This window comes from Mus musculus, chromosome 13 (assembly GCF_000001635.26).
Source record: "Mus musculus strain C57BL/6J chromosome 13, GRCm38.p6 C57BL/6J".
NCBI classification, from domain to species: domain Eukaryota; kingdom Metazoa; phylum Chordata; class Mammalia; order Rodentia; family Muridae; genus Mus; species Mus musculus.
In genome coordinates this window covers 15101292-15123512 of record NC_000079.6, presented here as the reverse complement: position 1 = coordinate 15123512, position 22221 = coordinate 15101292, and the positions used below count along the sequence as shown (strand labels likewise).

At 38.9% G+C, this 22221-nt stretch overlaps 1 pseudogene; it reads right to left on the bottom strand.

Annotated features, from left to right (window-relative positions):
* Positions 1 to 4263: 4263 nt before the first annotated feature.
* Positions 4264 to 19280, bottom strand: Gm9512 (annotated as a pseudogene).
* Positions 19281 to 22221: the final 2941 nt, after the last annotated feature.

Here is a 22221-nt window from a genome sequence, read left to right as displayed (position 1 = left end):
ACATGGGAGAACCTAGAGGGAGGTAGCTTGGAAGGGAGAAAAATGCAAGAGGGAATGTTGTGCAATTATATTTTTATTAAAATATTTTTAAAAGATTTAAAACATGATTAACTTCAAATTAATTTCTAAGTTCAAATCTTCTACACTCTAAAGTATTGTTTTCTACCCAGTATATGATGAGCTGCTCAATATGAATCCATAATTATTACTAAAGTTCAGAGAATAAACACAGGATTGGAAAAAAATATTATGTATACACATATTGTTAAATCATCCCCCCATCTTCTTTTGTAAGTCTTACCCTTTACAAGGCTAACACTCTTTAGAAACAAGTTCAGGAGTTAAGAGTTCTGGTTGCTCTTTCAGAGGACCCATGGTGGCTCACAACTATCTGTAACTTCAGTCTCATAGATTCAAAGCTTTCTACTGGCCTCTGTAACCACTAGGCACACATGCACACAGACATACTTTCAGTCAAAACACCTATATGGACAAATAAAGATTAACAAAAATTTTAAAAAGAAAAAGCAGGAGAGAATCAAGATTCTTTACATGTTAATCCTGTAGTTGTAGTTTTAGTTATAGAAGATATTTATTTTCCTTTAGCATATTTTGTTTTCTCTGAAGAAGTATGGTGTTTTGTTATTAACATAAAGGATTCAAGTTCAGTATAGATATGATAGATATGAGTTCCGCTAGAGTATGAGCCTGTCCTTTAAAGTCTTGAGTCTACAGGGCTCTGTGCTGGGAAGATTAAACTCATAGGCAGGTCTCAGTAAGAGAGCAATCTCAAGACAAAGGAGACCAAATCAGGCCTCCCTAGAAGTCTCAGCATCAGCTTGCAGGGGCAGCTTGTATTCCTTTATTAAACAATATCTTTGAGCAAGGCTCATCCAAACACATCTACACACATGCACACATCTCAAATTCAGGTAAAACAGACATCATGCAGCTGCATCACAAAAGCAAGATATCACAGTGACATTTCTCATTTCCTTGCAGTCATGCTGGTGAAGCTTCTTGAGCATCGCTCTGACATCCTCAGGAGACCCAATCTCATAGCACTCTGGTTCCCTGGCCCTTGCAAACTTTCCACCCCTTCTTCTGTAATGACCACTGAGCCTTCAGTGGATTGTAGATGTTTCAGTTGGAACTGGAATCCGCACCTCTAGATATTGATTGACTATAGTTTTCTGTAAGGGTCTCCATCTATTGCAAAGAGATGTTTCCTTGATCAATGATGAGGACTACAGTTGCCTATGAGTGTAAGGACAAATATGCTGGCTTAGCAAAGTGACTAGTCTACATTATTCTTCAAGGTCCATGATTTCACTTGCCCTGGGTAGATTTCTGGTACCAGGCATGATTTCCCTCTTTGATGTGTTTCTAAATTTGGTTTGCAAGTAATTTATTGAGAATTTTTGTGCCTCTGTGCATCAAGCAAATTCACCAATAATTTTTTGGGGTATTAGGATAATAGTGACTTCATAGAAATGTTACTTTTTTAATTTGGTGAAATAGATTGAAAAGTATATTAGTTATTTTTAGGTGTGGTAGCATTCATCCATGAATATTCTTGGAATTGGGATTTTTAAGAGATTAGAAATATATATTGTAGCTTCTATTTTACCACTTGTAGATCCATTTGGTCGTTTACCTCAGACAGGTTTAATTTTGCTATGTACTATGCATATAGAAATTAATCTATTTATTTCTTTTATACTTTCTAACTTTGTGAGATAACATTTTATAAATGTACCATACTACATATATGTATTTCAATGGCATTTGGTAGAATGGTTCTTCTTTTTCTTTCCTTTTATTGGATACTCCTTTATTTACATTTCAAATGTTATCCCCTTTCCTGGTTTCCTCGTTGCAAGCCCCCTATCCCATCTCTCCTCCCACTGCTTCTATGAGGGTGGTGCCCTATCCACCCATGCATGCCCACCTCCCCGCCCTGGCATTCCCTTACACTGGGGCATGGAGCCTTCACAGAATCAAGAGCCTATCTTCCCATTGATGCCCAACTAGACCATCATCTGCTACATATGTGGCTAGAGCCATGAATATCTCCATGTGTACTCTTTGGTTGATGGTTTAGTCCCTGGGAGCTCTGAGAAGTCTGGTTGGTTGACACAGTTGTTCTTCCTATGAGGTTGCAAACCCCTTTAGCTCCTTCTGTCCTTTCTCTGTCTCCTCCATTGGGGAACCTGTGCTAAGTCCAATGGTTTGCTTAGAGCACCCACCTCTGTATTTGTCAGGCTCTGGTAGAGCCTCTCAGGAGACAACTATAACAAACTCCTGCCAGCGAGTACTTCTTGACATCTACAGTAGTGGCTGGGTTTGGTGACTATGTATGGGATGGATCCCCAAGTGGGGCAGTCTCTGAATGGCCTTTTCTTCAGTCTCTGCTCCACATTTTGTCTCTGAATTTCCTCTTGTGAGTATTTAGTTCCCTCTTCTAAGAAGGACTGAAACATCTATACTTTGGTCTTCCTTCTTCTTGAGCTTAATGTGGTCTGTGAATTGTATCTTGGGTATTCTGAGCATTTGAGCTATTATCCACTTACAGTGAGTGCATACCATGTTTGTTCTTTTGTGAATGGTTTACCTCACTCAGGATGATATTTTCTACTTTCATCCATCTGCCTGTGAATTTCATGAAGTCATTGATTTTAAGAGCTGAGTAATAGTCTATTGTGTAAATATACCACATTTTCTGTATCCATTCCTCTGTTGAGGGACATTTGGGTTGTTTCCAGCTTCTGCTCATTATAAATAAGCATTATAAATAAGCTGTGAACGTAGTGGAGCATGTGTCCTTGTTATATGTTGAAGCATCTTTTGGCTTTATGCCTGGGAGTGGTATAGCTAGGTCCTCAGGTAGTACTATGTCCAATTTTCTGAGGAAATGGCAGACTGATTTCCAGAGTGGTTGTAACAGCTTGCAATCCCACCAACAATGGAGGAGTGTTCCTCTTCACATCCTCACCAGCATCTGCTGTCACTTGAGTTTTTGATCTTAGCCTTTCTGACTGGAGTGAGGTGGAATCTCAAGGCTGTTTTGATTTGCATTTCCCTGATGACTAATGATGTTGAACATTTCTTAGATGTAGAATTGCTACAGATCTTTTCCCAATCTGTTTGTTGCTATTTTGTCCTATTGACAGTGTCCTTTGTCTTGCAGAAGCTTTACAATTTTATGAGGGCCTATTTGTGCATTGTTGATCTTAGAACATAAGCCATTGGTGCTCTGTTCTTTATATTTTGTTATATATGTATATGTGTTTGTCTGCATGTAAATATGTGTATGACTTGTGTGACAAGTGTCCATGGGGGTCAAAAGAGGCATTAGATCCCACGGAACTGGAGTTACCAAATAAGTGTTGAGACTGGAACCTGTGTCTTGACAGCAGTATGTGTGCTCTTAACTGATTAGCTATCTGTCCCAACCCCTTATTTTCTTCTTGATTTCTTCAATTACCCACTCAGTATTTAATGTATTTTTCAATATCCATGAGTTTGTATATTTTATATATTCTTGCTATTAATTTGTACTTTTTTCTGATCATATAGAACATGAGCAATTATTTTAATTTACTTATATTTACTAGGACTTGCTTTACATCATATCATAGGATCTATTTTAGAAAAAGTTTCATGATATACTGAGAAGAAAGTAAATTTTTCATTGTTTGGGTGGAATGTTCTCTGGATCCAGTAAGCTCATTTGATATATGATGCTATTTAATTAAGATACATATATTGTCAGAAAGATCTGTCCATTGCTGATTAACATTGCATATTAAATTCATCCATTATTGTGCTGTGGTACTTCTGTACATTAGAGTGTTTAGAATATAAATAGAGTATAAATAGTCAGTGGAAACTATTTTGTAGGTAATATTCATTTTGTGAAATTTGGCATACAGGTTTAGAATTTAATACTTAATGATCTTAATTGACTGAAATGACTGTTATCTCTTCTAATTAATTTTGTTTTGAAATCTACTTTGTAATAGAACAGTGTCACTTCCATGATTTCTTTCTTTTTTTTTTTTCTCATTGAACGTGTTTTAATGGTCTCAAAATTCTGTGACAGATTTTTGGTCAAGTTGTTTCCATTAAAAAGTACTGATTTTGAAAACTAATAACTTAAAACTGCCACACACACACACACACACACACACACACAAAAAAAAAAAAAAAAAAAAAAAAGGTCCACAAAACATTCTTTCCTTCTGAAGGTTTTATGATGCATTGTTATCATTAACCAGTCTTTTACTATTAAACTTAAATGGCCAATTGAGACAAACAGTTCTGAGGCCGTTCTTCCACCACTGATTAAGACTGGGGTGGCAGGTGTTAGGGGTAATATTCATTTAGCCTTCTGAGCTTTCTGGGCAGACTTGGTGACTTTGCCAGCTCCAACAACCTTCTTGTCCACAGCTTTGATGACACCCACAGCAACTGTCTGCCTCATGTCACGAACAGCAAAATGACCAAGTAGAGGATAGTCAGAGAAGCTCTCAGCACACGTGGGCTTGCCAGGGACCATATCAACAATGGCAGATCACCAGACTTCAGGAATTTGGGGCCATCTTCCAGCTTCTTACCAGAACGACGATCGATCTTTTCTTTAAGCTCAGCAAACTTGCATGCTATGTAGGCAGTGTGACAATCCAGAACAGGAGCATAGCCAGCACTGATTTGGCCTGGATGGTTCAGGATAATCACCTGAGCAGTGAAGCCAGCTGCTTCCATTGGTGGGTTGTTTTTGCTGTCACCAGCAACATTGCCTCGTCTAACATCTTTGACCGACACGTTCTTTACATTGAAGCCCACATTGTCCCCAGGAAGAGCTTCACTCAAAGCTTCACCTGCAAAGATGGCAGTGCCAGTGGCACCACGCTGCTGGAAGCTTTGGATTGTATCCTACCACTAACTCGTCCAACTGACAAGCCTCTGCGACTGCCCCTCCAGGATATCTATAAAATTGGAGGCATTGGCACTGTCCCTGTGGGCCGAGTGGAGACTGGTGTTCTCAAACCTGGCATGGTGGTTACCTTTGCTTCAGTCAATGTAACAACTGAAGTCAAGTCTGTTGATATGCACTTCCATGATTTCTAATTGTGTCTTCTTGAAATACCATTTTTCATCTGTTCATCCTACAGTAACATCTTTTCTTTATAGTGAGGGGTTGTGGTAAATATTTAACATCAATTTGGAGTTTCTACCTCTCTTTAGATCATTAAGTTCCCAGATAAAAGACTCACAGGCTTTATATTTAGAGTAAGCCTTCAGAGCACTACAGCTGGGCAAATATCTATCCTCTATGCGATTATGTCTACTTCCCCGCCACTAACCCTAAAATATGACTTGCTGTGTTCTGCCTGGGCTGCTCTTACACTCACTGGCCAGCCCTCGTGGCCAGTTCTCACGATCCCATACTCCATAGCATCTTCTGTCCCCAACTTCTCTTTCCTCCTGTGGTCCTGTCTCAGACCCCAAGCCCAGAAACCAAATTCCCATCTACCTCTCTTCTGCCCAGCTACAGGTCGAAGGCATCTTTATTCAACCAATAGTCTTAAATTAAGGAGCAAGGTTACATAACATCACTTAATACTCACAAAGATCTCCTCATCTCTTAGAGACAACCAGACTTGGGAGGGGGTAGGATTAACATTAGCATACATAGCAACAGACCAAACCTCAATAGTGAGGTGGATTTCTTGGGGTACACAAATAGTAGGATCCTTCTTTTCGGTTAAACATTCTTGTTTGTGTCTTTTGATTGAGGGATTAAGCCATAAATTCATAATTATTATTGAAACTATTAATTTCTGTCATTTCATTTTGTAGTACTTAGTTTATTTTATTAGTTCTTGTCATAGCTATTATGTCAGTGTGTTTTATCTTTCTGACGGCTTCATGCATGCGTTGGTCTTTCTCTTCTGACCAAAGGATTCCTTGACATGTCTGCTACAGAGCTGGTGTAACAATAATTATTTCCTTGGACCTAGTTTTATCATATCAATCTTTTCTTTATTCTTCAATTATGACAGATAGTTTTGCTGAGCCTAGTAGTATGACTTGGCAGTTTTTGTCTTTTGATATTTGAAATACATAATTCAAAGTTTTAAAATATTTTATTGAAACAGTTGTTCTGATAGACTTAACTTTATATATGATTTAATATTTTCAATATATTTTCTTAGTTCTGTATATTTATTGGCTTAGCTACAATATGAGGAAAGGTTAATTTCTGATCTTGTTATTTTCTCTTCTAAATGCATTCTGCATTTGATTTGGCATCTGTACTGGCTAGTTTTGTGTCAACTTGACACAGCTGGAGTTACCACAGAAAAAGGAGCTTCAGTTGAGGAAATGCCTCCATGAGATCCAACTGTAAGGCATTTTCTCAATTAGTGATCAAGGGGGAAAGGCCCCTTGTGGGTGGGACCATCTCAGGGCTGGTAGTCTTGGTTCTATAAGAAAGCAGGTTGAGCAAGCCAGGTGAGGCAAGCCAGTAATGAACATCCCTCCATGGCCTCTGCATCAGCTCCTGCTTCCTGACCTGCTTGAGTTCCAGTCCTGACTTCCTTGGTGATGAACAGCAGTATGGAAGTGTAAGCCGAATAAACCCTTTCCTCCCCAACTTGCTTCTTGGTCATGATGTTTGTGCAGGAATAGAAACCCTGACTAAGACAGCATCTATTTCCATAATTTGAATAATTTTCTGTTATTATTTTGTTGAAAATATTTTCTATGAAATACTTCTCCCTTTTGTACTTTTTATAGTATTCCATTTTTCATGAAAGTGCTACATATATATTTTATTATTCATTTTTGTTTGAAAGGTTTAGGTCTTGTGCGTTGTCTTCAAGCTACAATATTCTGTCTCTCCCTGATCCATTCTATTGGTGTGCCTTTCCTTGGAGCTCTTCATTTGATGTATTATGTTCTTTATTCCAAGTATTTAAATTTTTTCTCCAGTATTTAAATCTTTATCTTGAATTCATCTTTCATATCGCTTATATATATATATATATATATATATATATATAATTTTAAAATTTTTGTGTGTGTGCATGCATGTCTGTGCTCATGTGTGAGAGTATGTATGTGTGTGTATACCTACATGCATATATGAAGTCCAGAAGAGGGTGTCAGATGCCTTGGAACTGTAGTTACAGGCAGCTGTGAGCCATCTGACATGGCTGCTTTGAACCAAACTCAGGTCCTTTGGAAGAGCCCTGTCTTGGTTAGGGTTTTACTGCTGTGAAGAGACGAAATGATCAAGGCAACTCTTATAAGGACAACATTTATTTGGGGCTGGCTTACAGGTTCAGAGGTTCAGTCCATTATCATCAAGACAGCATCCCAGCAGGCATGGTGCAGGAGGAACTGAGAGTTCTACATCTTCATCTAAAGGCTGCTAGGAGAATACTGGCTTCTAGACAGCTGGTATGAGGAAGGTCTTAAAATCCACACCCACAGTGACACACTTCCTCCAACAAGGCCACACTTATTCCAACAAGGCCATACCTCCAAATAGTGCTACTCCCTGGGCCAAGCATGTTCAAACCACCACAAGCCCCAGTTACTAATAACTGCTGCATCATCTCTCTAGTCTCTATATTGCCTTTATTTTATTAAATTTTTTGAGATTCATCCAGGAATTTATAATTTCTTTGATATATTTGTTGTTGAGATCTTTGTCTAGCAGTATCTCATCTAATTTACTCTCAGTGGAGACCATCACTGTATATTAGGTTTTCCTTCCTTCCTTCCTTCCTTCCTTCCTTCCTTCCTTCCTTCCTTCCTTCCTTCCTTCCTCTCTCTCTCTCTCTCTCTCTCTCTCTCTCTCTCTCTCTCTTCCTTTCATTTTTTGGGGAGTCTTTCTTTTTTTGTTATAAAATATTAATAATGCACTGCTGGTCCCTGTCTGGTTCGCTGAATGTGGGGTGTCTGACTGTGCTTACCCCACCTTGCCACAGGTGTGGATGCGGAGCTGTAGGGAAGTGCCTAGATACCTCTCAGGGGGTGGGAAAGCACAATCTAAGAGGTCCAAAAAGCTAAAACTGGCTCAGGGATCCCCTGGGGTGTGGTGGGGAGGGGAACTCTGGCTTGTCCCATGGGCTGATTGGTAGAGGCAGGCTTGATGGCGGTTGTGGCTGGAAACACAGAGAGACCTTCTAAAGGAGATTAAGATGTGGCTCTGTAAGCAGATGCCTTCTTCATGGTTCCCCAAAACATATCTTGATGAAAAGAGACAGTCCATGGTTCTAAACAGTTTATTGTCACAGCAGAAAATGGATGCATAAAACCATACCCACTTCTTTTTTTTTTTAATTAGGCATTTTCTTCATTTATATTTCCAATGCTATCCCAAAAGTCCCCCACACCCTCCCCCCACCCCGACTCCCCTACCCACCCACTCCCACTTTTTGGCCCTAGTGTTCCCCTGTATTGGGGCATATAAAGTTTGCAAGACCAATGGGCCTCTCTAAGGGTGGGCCTAAGATTAAGTATCTTTTGCAGAGAGGAATGCCTGGGAAGGGAAGCTTATTGGCTAAGCCCTCCAGGCCTCTAGGTACCTCATTAGCAAGGAGAGCTCTGTTTTGTACCTATGTGAACCATAGGACATGTTTCTTTATGTGAGGACCATGGCACATGTTCCGAGTCAAGAGTCTGGCAGGGAGCTGAGAGTTACCTAAGCCTCAGGTGTATGCTCACTGAGTCTCCGGGTCACATACTGCTCTACCTTACCAAGCCTTCTGGCAGTTTTATGTCCCACAATGCACAATCAATTTCTTGGATTAAAAAAAAATTCTTTTAGGCTTTTTTTTTTTTTTAAGTTGAGGGATTACCAATGTTCAAGTCAGGCTAAATTGTCATAGATTTGAGGTGTATAGTTTATAGTTTAGATTCTTAGTCTAGAAAGTCATAGTTTCTGATGTGACCTCTTAGACTACTACCAGAGTAGAGTATTAACTGTGGGAGCAACTAAAACTGCTGGATATGGTCACTGTATTAATGTCTCACTTGCCAGTCAACAACCGTGTTCCTTTTCACTTCCTAAAGCCTTGAAGGATAAACAACAATGATAGTGTGGTATATACTGGGATTTCTTTGACTACGATTAAAAAGTAGGGAGGTAAGGCTACAGTTTAGTATTAGACCAAGTTTTTTGTTGTTGTTTTTTGTTTTGTTTTTTAAAATAGCGTTTGGAAAGGTAGTTGGGAGGAAAAATTTTGGATACTGTAAGGGTCTACTGATTCCCAAAGCTGTTAAACCTATGGAAGATTATAGTTAAGAAGTATACTTTACAGGAGAAAAGGAAGAGAGAATTAGTACAGAGGGTAGAAATAAAGGAACACCATATAGATTCTATGTGGTACAGATTAATTGATACCCAGCTGAGCAATATACAAGTCGATGCAATCATCCTAAGAACATCGAAATATAAAATAAATTACAGATTAACAAAACAAATATAAACATGGCAAACTATAATATGAGTCCATTCGGGTTAAAACAACCCACATCAGTCTGTACGTCTTACCTGATGGTTGGGCTTTGAGTTCCTTTCCTCCCTGTGATGTTTCATGTAACAAACTGCCATGGTGGGGTAAGTGCTGTGTGAGATTCGAATTCAGACCCATAGAAGCAAATCTATGGTGTTGCCCTATAGAATTTAGAATGAATAGCATAGTAGTGAGTTTCTGTGCATCTGCATGATTTAAGGATGTAATTATCAGTTCGCCCTTCATGCTCCCTTCAGTCTGGGTTGGTGTTGGGGGTGGGGGTGGGGGTGGGGAATGAGCATGAGCTCTTGGCCTCAGCTGCAACGTTGGTACTCCACAGTGATTGCATGTGGGGAAAAGAATCCTAAGTGGTTGCCTGGTAGCTGCCATGGACTTTAGCCAATTCCCACATGCTGCTTAAATTTGTTCCGATCCTGAGCTGCACTGCCGAGTGTGAATCTAGTCCTGGGCAGTCTCCATGCACCCACTGGTTCTTCTGGGCACTGACTTACAGCCACTACTGTCTGAATCCTCGCCAGACTTAATGAGTTCATTTAACGACACTGTCTCTTGCAAGAATAAAGATAGATGTGCGTTTTTGTCTGTTTTCGTTCACTGAATTTTGATTTTCTTTTTGCATAATCTTAAAATTTCCCTTTTGCCTCTTGTGTTTCCTTCGCTCCCGTTCTACCCTGAGTAGTACTTTCACCTTACTCTATCCAGATTTAAAAATTACTTTTTTATTTATCCCCCACATAGTTACCCAAATTTCTCTTTGGATGTTTTTATAGTATTAGGTAGTCTTACATTTATTTCAATTTCCTTTTTACTTTTTCTGACTTTCTCTTTCCCCTTTCATTGAACATTTTCCTCCTCCTCTTCCTCCTCCTCCTCCTGCTCTGCCACCTTTCTTTCTCTCTCTCTCTCTCTCTCTCTCTCTCTCTCTCTCTCTCTCTCTTTTTTTTTTTGGTTTTTCGAGACAGGGTTTCTCTGTATAGCACTGGCTGTCCTGGAACTTTGTAGACCAGGCTGGCCTCGAACTCAGAAATCTGCCTGCCTCTGCCTCCCGAGTGCTGGGATTAAAGGCGTGCGCCACCATGCCTGGCACCTTTATTTCTTTAACCTAGATTCTTCTTTATTTTACCTCCTTCAATGCATTCTTCCTATATCTCATCCACTAACCATTTTCACCCTTGCCTCAAATACCTATTAGATTCATAGCACATTTTGGAGTAGTTTTATTGTCGTTTTTGTAGTTCCTGGTGATGCATGACTGTACCTTAGCCAATTGTCAGAGTCTTTCTGTCCTTTACACACTTTGGTTCTATTATAAGAATTTGTATTCTTTTTTTTCTAATTACTACTGGTGTTTGAGCCTTGTGGAGTAGACTGTTCAATAAGAAGATCCCTGTAGTAGTTTCAAGAAGAGTCCTCTCTCTTTGGTCCCTGTTTGGTGACACCTTTCAGAGAGGTTTATGTGATGCAGCTTTTATGGAGGAAGTACATTGTTGGGAGCAGGCTTTGAGATGGAAAGTGTGTGTCACCTCCACTTTGCTCTCTCTGCTTGTTTCATGCTTGTGGCTGATAATGTGAACTCTCTGCTCACTCCTCCAGCTTCCATGTTCTCTGCTTGCTGTTGTGCTTTCCTGCTGTGATGGACTCACACCTATGGAACTGTAATCTGAAAATAAACTCTTCCAGGAGCTGATTCTGGTCATGGTATTTTATCACAGAGACAGAAAATTAACCAATACAGTCTATAAGTAAAAGTGTAAGAGATATCAAACCCAGAAGGTATACAAATTGCTATGCAGAAGCAACAGAAAATGAAAAAGCCAAGGCAGTGTGACTTCTGCAAATATAATTCTTTAACTGCTAAACTCAAAGGTACCAAAGTAGGTAAAAATGCTACATGAAATGTTCAGACTTTGACTATAAACTGATCTGGATTCTGAAAGAGGATATATGGAAGTTGATATATTAAGTAAAGGATTGCAGAGGAAAGTCAACAGCAGAAAGAAAAATGGATGAGAAAATCAACAACATGGATAAAACACCAGCTTCTCAAAAAAAAAAAAATCAGGAAATTGGAAGTTTTCTACATATGGCTCCAGGCAGACAAAGTGGAGTTTGAACTCTCTGGCAGAGTCAGTAGAGTAACAATAGATCTCTTTGTTCTCTGTGCTTCCAGCTTCTGAAATGGGAAGTAAGATTAGAATACATTTTAACTGATAAAGATGTGAGACAAAGATCATAACTCTAGATATCATTTTCTTATCTTTCCCTATCCTTTAAAAAATATTGATAAGAGTCCTTTTTACATCATTTTGGTAAGTTCATATATGAGTACTCTATTTACTTCATTTTCAATTAAATCTCTTCCCAATCTAATTCCTCCCATATTTCTCTCATTCCCTCTCATATTCATGACCCATCTTCATTAATTACGTACACACACACACACACACACACACACACACAAATGTAAATGTAAAAGTCACCTGATGGGTTCATTAGTTTTTCCCATATGTTTAGGAATGACCATTTGTAATTAGACAACTTATGGGGGCACTCATCACTGAAGAAAATTTATTCTCTCTCTCTTTTTAGCATGATTATTTGTCAGTAACTTCATCTAGGGGTGAAGCCTTGTGAAAATTCTGCCATTTACATTGGAATGCCAATGGGTGTTATCACCTACTAAGATTTCATGAATACTGCTCAGTATCTATCTTAGTTAGGATTTCTAATGCCACAATGAAACACCATGACCAAAAAACAAGTTGGTGAGAAAAGCGTTTATTTATCTTGCATTTTCATATCACTCTTTATCATTGAAGGAAGTCGGGACAGGAACTCAGACAGGGCAAGAGCTTGAAGGCAGGAGCTGTAGAGGTTTTGGAAGGGTGCTGCTTGTTCTCTGACTTGTCCAGCCTGCTTTCTGATAGAACCCAGGACCACCAGCCCAGGATTGGTCCCACTCACTGTGGGCTGAGCCCTCCCACAATAATAACTAAGAAAGTATCCTATAGGCCTGCCTATAACCTTAGTTGAGGCATTTCTCAATTGAGGTTCTCTCTTCCTTATAACTCCAGCTTGTGTCAAGTTGACATAACACTAGAAGGCACTATCATAGCACAAGTCCTCATACTCTGGCTCTTAAAACACTTTTTTTCACTCTCTTCTACAATGTTCCCTGAGCCTTAGGTATAGGGCTTGTATATAAGATGTGTTCATTGGGGTTAGGCATTCCAACATGCCACTGTCAGTTACACTCTTCATTTTAACCAGTTGTAGCTTTCTGTGATGGTCCCTGTCCACTGCAAAAAGGAGGTCCTTAGAGGTGATAAACTTATCTGTGGATATAAGAATAAGTATTTAGAATACAATTGGAAATTATACCTGCTTAGGAAAGTAAAAGTAGTAGGCTCTCACCTGCCTTATAGTCACTAGGTTTATAGTGTCAGGCATGAGTTCCCTCCTATTGAGAAGGCTTCAAGTCCAATTAGATAGTTATTGATTACCCCACAAATGTAAGCGCCACTACTCCACCCTGGGGAATATCTTGTCATGCTGCACATTGTAGTCTGTAAGCTTTATAGCTGGGTAAGACTGTTACTTGCCTTTTCCCTTGGTAGCTTGAAAAGTCCCTTTAGATACTATGAGAGCTAACTCTCAGGGAGGAGGATTCTATGTCAATTCCAGCTCCATTCTTCCATGTCCCCTGTCCAAGTTATATGGTGTCTTCAGCCATGTAGTTCTGCCTTTGATTTCAGGAAGGCAAGTAGAACACTAGCCTGTATTGTTTTATGAGTCTCTTAGACACTTCTGTCCAACAACTCAACGGGAGGTTTCCTAGGCTGGGCACTACAATTTCAGTGGATACTGCTTCTACTTTATTTGAGAAGTAGGGGTTAAAAAATGCTTTTATTTTATTGAATACTATTTGGCTAGAAATTGGTTAAATTATTTTCTAACTGTATTCCAGAAAAAGGTTTTGTAAAATTTATATACATTATGAAAAGACATGGAAACATTAATAGTTGAGAAAGTCTTTAATATGTTCATTAATTCCTTGATAATTTTGTCTAATGTATTTTGATCATATTTACTTTTTGCTCAACTCATCTCAGGCTCATCCTATTTCCCTATCCATCTGAATTTGTCTCCTTTTGGTTTTCTTTTTCTTTTTTTAATCCATCAATTCTAACTTGTGCTACTCACATATTATTGGATGCCTGGCATGGTCAAGTTCTCAGGGGTAACAGTCTCACAGGAAACTAACTCTCTCAGAAGCTATTCAGCTCAGGGTGGAAACTCACATTTATGTCCCAATCCATGCTGAGGTTTCATCTGTCTTGAGCTTGTGCATGCTGTCATAAACACCACGAGCTCATATGTAAAGCTCTCCTGTGGTGTCTAGAGGATACTGCATTCTTGTTTTCATCTACCACCTATGGCTCTTTAAGTTTTTCTGCCACAATTCCACAATAGACCTTAAGTCTTGAGAAGAGGAGGTGTGGCATAAATGTCCCCTCTAGGATGGGCATCAACTTATTCTCTCCACCTTGGTCAGTGACTTTTCGTGTTTTTCAACATCTACTGCAAATAGAACCTTCTCTGGTGAGGGTTAAGAATGCATTAATATACAGTGTCACAAATAAGTCATTATAAGTTAGTTTAATACTATGTCTATTTGTCAAAACAACAGCAGAAGTTTCTCTCTTAGGGTCTATGATTTGTCTAGCTGTATGTTCTTGGCCTGACAATGGTGCCGCATATAAGTTTCATCTTGTGGAGTAGGATATAAATCCAATCAGAAAGTGGTTATCTAATTTCTACAACTGCACAAAACATTCTCACCAGAGTTCAGGACTAGCCTGTTTAAAACACAAGCCTGTCTGCGTGGTAGTGTACACTAGGAGGACATTGTGGGGGAAGGGGGACAGACATTTTAGATTCAAATAACAGTGGGATGCCACTGTATCTTATACTAGAAGGTATCTTATAAACTTCCAACTTCTTGTAATACAAGTCTCACGAAGATTCACATAAGTATTTCACTACTGCCAAATAGCTTTTTGTAGGGGGTGAGGCAGCTGTCTGTGTTCAACAGGCATGTCTTATTTTCAATAGATCTCTTAATTCAGGTTCCTTTCTACTCAAGAGATCAAATACACTCATGTTCAAGTCTCAAAGCCTATTGGAAGAACTCTCAGAGTTATGCATTTAAGGTTATTTCTTCTTGGTTGCCATGGTTTGCCAGGGCTCATAATGACACAGTAGAAAATAACTTCCTGTATCTAACAGAGTACATTATCTTGCTATGTTCGTTAGAAATTGAGATCATGCCACATTTATGTGGAAATACAGTTTTCTAGTTGTCAAAATTTTTCTGGCTCCCTTCCTTGGCTAAGAAATCTTAATTGATACAGAGCAGAGCACACCACTAAAGTAAAAAAGAAAACCTCACTGAATTCTGCTTACATGACAATGCTGGCTACTTCTTGAGTTTATATAAAATATGAATCTGTCATATTAACGCTGGAAAAACAAATGCATTTAAAATTCTCAGGCTTTATAGGGAGTCTGTTGCTGCTTTTGGCTCTGTGGTATTTCTCTGAATTCTTTGGAACAAAGCCCCCAACTTTACATCTTTCAAAGAAGGGATTTGAACTAAAAGCAGTCTTCTTAGCTTCTCAGGGTTCACAGGGTGCCCCCTTTTTTTTCATGAAGATCCCTCGAGAGTCACAATCATTTGATGATGTTTTTGGGTCATTTACCTAAACTCAAAGACAGAAAGTCTTAATACAACTTGCTTTGTTTAACAAAGAAGGCTTTGTTTTCCAAGCCTCCGTGGCTTTGGTGACCTGGAAAATCTTATTATCCAGATGAGAAGAGAAAAATCTACTCCCAACTCTAGGACACGGCAGCTCCTTGGAGGCTTGTGGGGAGCTTCTCAATTAGGGAGCTGAGCTAAACATGTCAGGGCTGGCACATTGGACCCAGGGTCCTCTCACCCTTCATCCAGCGTTGCTGGGTTAAGGTATCCTTAAGCTCTCTGTCAAAATAGCATGAGTTCAAGAGACTCACTTCCTGACCTCAAGACAGGAATGGAGGGGGAGGCTAACGCAGCCTGGGAGTAGCTGGATCAGGGAGAGATGACTGTGCTATCTAAACAGGGATTTGGATTGAGCAGAGGCCGGCTTTAAACAACTTTCCTCTAACAAACTAGCATGGCTAAACAGAACTGTAAAAGCATTTTCTTTACCCTTTGTCCTTGATTTCAAAAGGAGCAAAATGTGCTCCGCTTTGCTCCCTTTCCCTCTTATCTAAGAGGGAAAAGACTTTTAAACTCCAGACCTCCAGGAATATCGCTGCAAAGCTTTTGCAGTGCCCTGATAGTGTGTCTGAAAGAAATAAAGCACAGGTGGTGGCAATGCTCCAATCTCCAAAGCTGTCTGGGCATTTTAGGATGCCGCTGTTCTGAAGGTGAAGCCAGGAGGTGTTGCCTGCACTTGGAGGACTCTGAATATCAAACTGAAAGTACCACAAACTGAGGTCGTAGAAAATGAAAATGATCGCTTCATCAGGGATTCTTAGACAATACTAGCATCTTCAAATTCATTATCTTAGTTTCTTTTCTCTTACTGAAACAGGATTGTGAGAACTTAAGGAAATAGACTTGCTTTATCTCATGTTTCTATGAATTCAAGGGCAGGGCACCAGCAGATCTCAGGTAGAAAGGAGAAGGATAATGGTACTGGAATAGAAATGTTTGAGGTATGACCTTGTGTCACAACAACCCACTTTAAAGTTTATTTATGCTACTGTTTGAGAGTGTGAACTCAATTGTTTTCTGAGGGCCTTGCTTTCCCTACATTCAAACTCCTCTCACAGACCTGCTTCCCAACAGTGAGCACCGAGAAACTGAACCCTAATGTGTGTTCAATGGGCACAAGCCTTATTGAAACTTGAACATGTATTTAAAAAACATCTTAGAGGTAAGACTTTATCAACTCTTGCTGTTCTGTCCCATGTAAAAGAAAACGTCTCGAAACGTTGTTTGTAATCTAACTACACTCTCTATTCATACTGAACCTCTCAAACCTATCAGAATTGAATAACAGTGAGCATAGTTGTGCATGCCTGTATTCCTGCCATTGACAAGACTGAGGCAGGAGGATGGTGAGCTTCAGGTCGCTATAAGCTATGTGCCAATAGCCTCCTCTAAAGATGGAGTTTTGACAATAGCTGTAAATTGGAAATGGAGCACCACATTGGGACCTGGGTGCTTGCCTCATATTCATGCCCAGGTTTTCTATTGCATACAAGGACATAAATCTGACTGATGATAGTAGGGCTATACAATGGAAGGAACTCTACAACGCTTTCCCTTTTTGGCAATATTTCCTGAGCCGTAAACACATGAGCTGTGATGTGTGGATCTACCACTTGGGGCTGGGCTCCACCATGATGGGTTGATTTCTACACTTTTTCCTGTTGTGTTTTTCTGTGATGGTCTCTATTTGTTTTAAAGAGAGGCTTCTCTGAGGAGGGATGGTAGCTATACTTATCTGAGAATATAGTGGTAAGATTTAGAATGTAGTAAAAATTATACCAGTCAAGAGAACTGGTGGTGAATAGCCTGTGTTCTAAGATTTATGACCTCACTAACCTCAGTAAGCTGGCTAGCTTTCCAGTACCAGAAATGGATTCCCTCCTGTTTGGTGGGACTGAAGTCCAATTAAACAGTTGCTGGTTGCAACTGACATGTGAACACCACTTATTGTACCTTTATAGTTCATCCTTATAGCAATTGTAATTGTATATATTCCTACTTGCTTTCACTTTTGTATGAACTAGTCAACAAACACTGATCAAACCTTTGCATTTAGATCTTTGTCTCTTTAGGTTCTTTAAAATGAAGCAGTTTCTTAGTTTGTGCAGGCTATCTGTCCAAATTGGTTTATTTCTTACTTCTTTGCAATTATATTTCCATCATATATTTGTGCAGATTTGCCACAGAAGTATTGCTGTGTCTCTTAGGTTCACAATATTAGGGTACAATATAAGTCCCCCCTCCAACGCTGGTGATGTGGATTTTATCATGTTGTTAATTTTGATGATTGTTGAACTTTTAAAAGTAGTGTTCCATGCTCCTCTATGTTCATAGCAGCCTTATTTATGATAGCCTGGAGCTGGAAAGAACCCAGATGTCCTTCAACAGAGGAATGGATATAGAAAACGTGATACATTTACACAATGGAGTACTACTCAGCTCTTAAAATGATGAATTCATTAAATTCTTAGACAAATGCATGGAACTAGAAAATATACTGAGTGAGGTAACCCAATCACAAAAGAAAACATATGGTATGCACTCACTCATAAATTGATATTAGCCCAAATGCTTGGAATACCCAAGATACAATTCACAGACCATATGAAGCTCAAGAAGAAGGAAGACCAAAGTGTGGATGCTTCAGTCCTTCTTAGAGGAGGGAACTAAATACTCACAGGAGGAAATTCAGAGACAAAGTGTGGAGCAGAGACTGAAGGAAAGGCCATCCAGACACTGCCCCACTTAGGGATCCATCCCATACACAGTCACCAAACCCAGACGCTACTGCAGATGTTAAGAAGTGCTTGCTGACATGAGTCCGATTTGGCTGTCTCCTGAGAGGCTCTACCAGAGCCTGACAAGTACATAGGTGGATGCTCTCAGCCAACCATTGAACTGAGCACAGGTTTCCGAATGGAGGAGTTAGAGAAAGGACTGAAGGAGCTGAAGGGTTTGCAACCCAATAGGAAGAACAACTGTGTCAAGCAACCAGAGTCCCCAGAGCTCCCAGAGCCTAAGCCATCAACAAAGGAGTACACATGGCTCCAGTTGCATATGTAGCAGAGGATGGCCTTGTCATGCATCAATGGAAAGAGAGGTCCTTTGTCCTATGAAGGCTCGATAGATGCCCAGTGTAGGGGAATCGAGGGCAGGGAGGTGGTAGTGGGTGGGTAAATAGAGGAACACCCTCATAGAAGCAGGGGAAAGGAGGATGTGATAGGGTTTTTTCAGGGAGGGAGGGAAGCCAGGAAAGGAGATAACATTTGAAATGTAAATAAAGAAAATATCCAACAAAAAATAAATACAAGTAGTGTGCCGTTTTTTTTTTTTTTTTTTTTTTTTACCTATCACTTATCATTATGCTTGTTGGAAAAATTATTACTCTTCATTTGTGCATGAGTCTGTGGCAGTGGTTCACTTACTCCTGAGTATGAATGTTGTTCCTTTATATGAATATAATATAATACACTTATTCATTTTTATAGGGTGATATGTAGTTATCAGTTTTTGATTATTAGACATATTTATTGTCTCATGTTCTGTGACTCAAGCATGTGGTGTTAGCAAAAGGGCCCTACAATTAGGTTCTGGAGGTTTATCAGGAGCAATCATAATAGTATGTAATGCTTGGAGGTCTGTGGGCACCAATGAACACCGACTCCAAAAACAGTCACCTATTTCATGCACTGGACTTTTTGTTTGATAACCTATACTATCAAGAGGGGAATTGTTTCCCCCTATTTTAATATATAAATATGTATTTTTAATTCATTTTCTACAGTAGCAAGTTTCTGTGTAATTCTTAAAAAGAGCATTTGTGTTAGTTACGTCTCTCCCACACTCCTTCCTTTACATTGCCCTCACAGCTCTCATACCAGCTGGTACTGACGCAGAAGCTTCATCCCTACTGCCTAGCCTTTAGTGTGTTGGAAAGTGCTACTAGAGAATAAAAGTGATACCCAACCTCACCCTGCTGTGAATTCTATGATCTATGTGACTGGCCCGACAAGGTATCTCCATTGCTATAATAGTGGCATGGCTGTTATGGGAGCAACCAACCTCTTTCTGATTGGATTTCAGGCCCATCCCATGAGATGGAACCCATACTATCCCTGTTAACTGGGTCAAGAACCTATAATTATATAGGTCAAGGCCCTATGGAAGAACTTACTACTATTATTTTCCAAATGGTGATAGTATTAAACCAACTCCTAATGATGTATAGTTATACAAATAGATTGGTATATCTTTCAACCTTAAATAGAGAAGCTTCTATTTGCTGTGACTTGGTAATTTAAACAGAGACCGACAACTGGTCAGTATGTAGAAGGAGATTACAGAGTGAACAGCCCTAAATAGGAGACTTATATTGCATCCTTCCTCCAAAGGTTTAGGGATAATCATAGAAGGGCTGAGAAAAATTGTAAAACCCGGAGGAGATGGATGATTACTGTGAAACTATTTTTCTGAACATATGAACTCACAGCTGTTATGACAACATGTGCAAGACCTAGGAAACATCAGGCTAGACAAAAATCTCAGAGAAGAGAAGTCTTGTTTGTGATATCCCACCCCAAGGCAAGGAGTTATCAACAAGTTATGACTGGTGGGAGAAAGTAACTCAGTTGTTTTGTTTTGTTTTTCAGAGATTCAAGACATGAGATGTGACCTATGTACAAACTGACAGTACTCAACCCATGAACATACAGACAGCCTTAAGTAGACCAATAAGTTTTTTTTTAATAGAGCACAAAATTGAGAGAAAAAAAAGTGATGGGGAGCTCGAAAGAGTTTTACTGAGGAAGAAGGGCATATATTTGTTCAAGACACATTATATGCATGTGTGAAATTTTAAACAAAGAATAAAACAGAAGAAGAAATAAGTGAATGTTATCACGTATATTCTTGTTTGTTTTTTATGTACTTTCATTTTGGGGGTATAATTTTATTTTTGGACATCTGTTATCAGCATTATTTGGCATTTCTATGTTCATTAAGTTTTCTAGAGCAGCTGTACCAAATCACACTACCATTAATTGTATCTAAATGTATGTTGTCCATGTTCTTGCTAATATTTTCATATTGAGTTTTTAAGACAGCAATGTTTTATGAGCTTTCATTATGGCCCTATTTTTTTCCCCCAATGGCAAGGGAAATCTAGTATATTTGGTATTTGGCAATGTGAGTGTTTTCCTTTGAAATATGCGTGTTTAATATGCCATTTTATTGTTTCCTTTATAAAAACAAATAGTTTTCATATGCCAATTGGTAGAAACTTCTTTGTTTCTTGACAATGTTCTTTTCAAAGTAGGAGTTTCAAATACATTGTGTAGTCTGGGACTGATTTTTTAGCCTTAATGATCCATTTTAATGAGTAGAACTCTCAATTTTAGCAAGATTTAATATATAAATAATTTTCTTTAAAATTAATGTTTTCTGTTTGTTTAGAATATTTCTACATGCTATTTATTAACACATTCTGAAATATTTTCTTCTGAATTTTACGTTGCTTAACTTTTACAGTTCATTCAGAAATGCATCTGGAATTAGATTTTATTACTTTTGTATCTTTTAAGAGTTAACTTTTTACTTACATATATCTAATGAATTCAGTACTATTTATAGGAGAAATAGGTCCTTATGTGTGCTATTAAACAGACACCATACTTGCTTGTTTGAAATTCTATCTTCTTAAATTTGATTTTAGTCCCTAGCTACCTAGCTTTATGCACAATCTTGCTATCTGCTAATATTACAGATCCTGTTTTGTCCTTCAGGACTGCATTTATTATTTTTTGAAATATTTACATTACCACACAGATTTACAACTCTGCTTGATTAACTATGTAAAGCAAAATTCCTGCATTGTATTTCCAGATTAGTTTGGAGGTAGTAGATTTTAAATGATTCTGGGATGTTGCAATGGTTTGAATATCATTTTCCATTTTAAAACTCAAGCTCCTTTGGATTTCCAGTCCAGCATGTAGCAGTCTGGTGTCCAAGTATGTTGAGAAGCAGCAATGGAGGCAGTAAAGAGTAGTTAGATTGTTAACATGGATATTTGAACTACTCAAACAACTGGGTTGACTCCTGAGGAGCAGGGGGAGTTCTCATTCTTAAAAGACTGAAACAGTTACAAGAGATTATTTACAAAATGAGTCTGTCCCTAGTGCTTTGCCTCTGTCATTCTGCTCTCCACCTCATGTGGAAGCAGCAAGGGTCCTATCTGGAGGCGGGTAGGATGCTTTTGCTGTTCTTGTGGTCATCCCAGCCTTGAGAATTATGAGCCCAAATCAGCCTCTTTTCCTTCTAAATTACCCAGTTTTGTGTAATCTGTCACTGCACCAGAAAATGGAATAAATATTTTGCGTATCCCCCCAGACACTTCTAACTCCTTTCCAGGCTCTTTTGTCTATTGTACAACTGCTTCACATACTTTGGTATTTGATTTCTAGGGCTGTCATTGTGAATTCTCACTCATTTGTAGTTTGGATAGATGAGCTTTATACACCCGAATCTCATACACATATTCAAAGGATATATATTGTGAAGGTGTTAGTGAAGTGTTGTGTCATATAAAGCTGAGCCAGATACTTGGGTTGTTTAAATTTTTTCTCTTTATTGGCATATTTTTCTTAAACTTTTAAAGAAAGAGCTATGCAAAAATCCCCATCTAGATTGTGGACTTGACCTATTTCAACTCTTATTCTCCTCCAGTTTTGTTTCGGATATTTTTTAATGGGTTGTCTTAGTTATAGTTTTACTGCTGTGAACAGACACCATGACCAAGGCAACTCCTTTTTCTTTTAATTAGATATTTTCTTTATTTACATTTTAATTGTT